This window comes from Triticum dicoccoides, chromosome 3B, assembly GCF_002162155.2.
Source record: "Triticum dicoccoides isolate Atlit2015 ecotype Zavitan chromosome 3B, WEW_v2.0, whole genome shotgun sequence".
Classification (NCBI taxonomy): domain Eukaryota; kingdom Viridiplantae; phylum Streptophyta; class Magnoliopsida; order Poales; family Poaceae; genus Triticum; species Triticum dicoccoides.
Genome location: NC_041385.1, coordinates 815,762,466 through 815,763,479, shown reverse-complemented (window position 1 = coordinate 815,763,479; position 1,014 = coordinate 815,762,466).

The window sequence follows — 1,014 nt, the reverse complement described above, 5'->3', positions numbered from 1 at the left end:
CTGGAACCTTAGGGACCTGACCTGATCCGCATTATAGGCCTACCCTCTATTCAAGTAAAAGTAGCCAAACGATCGTCGGTCGCTAGCCTCTTTTGGGATGAATTACCCATGTAATTAAAGAATCAAATACTTAATTTCCTTCACACCCACCTCACAGCTCTCAGGCATTGCAACCGAAGTGAGCGAGTCCATCTCAATGATGATAGTGACATCACTCCTTTGGATAACAATGGATACTCCTTCCATACATGTGCACAATTACGCCTCCAAAGCATTCCGACAAGAGAGCAATTCCATGCACGTCTATAAGACAATGACCGTTGCTTCATTCTAGAAAATCATGCTGGCACCGACCTCTTTGTCCAAGACATAGGACCCCGTCTGAATTCGGTTTAACCCACCCACGCTTATGAGAGCATCAATCCGGGGAAACAACCCCTCGAAAAAAAGCGCCGGGGACTTCTGAAGAGGGCGTGCTGCAAGAATACTTGGCAGCTAGGTCGTAGGATAAGATCATCTTTCCTTTGCAACGGTCGATGTTACAGTTCAGTTCAATACTCATGCCAATCAAGAAATCGAGGTAACTCTGAAGAAACCTGCATGAGACGTCCAAAGGGGGAGCTAGCTTATGATGCACACTAATTCATACGAACATACCAATACTTCTCGCATGGCACTTCTCTTTCTTTTCATCTAGTAGCAAGATGCTCATGAGTTGCAATGGGAAAAAAAATACTATCTTTCCTTAGCCCAGTAAGCATGACTCGCACCCCATAAGCCCATGCACTTTATTGCAACACGGCGCCCCATTCATGTTTCCACTTACTACTTTTGTCATCCGTGGCCTCGACAGTGCTCCTGGTGGCTAAGAGGCTCGCTTGCCAGTGCATCGGCCAAGCCTGCCGTCTTATTCGCCCTTCGAGCTCTTCCTCAAACCTCCTTGGGTAGTTTTGGCGGCTCCTTATACTTGTTCCAAATAATACATAATTATAATCCAATTTCTACAGTAATTAT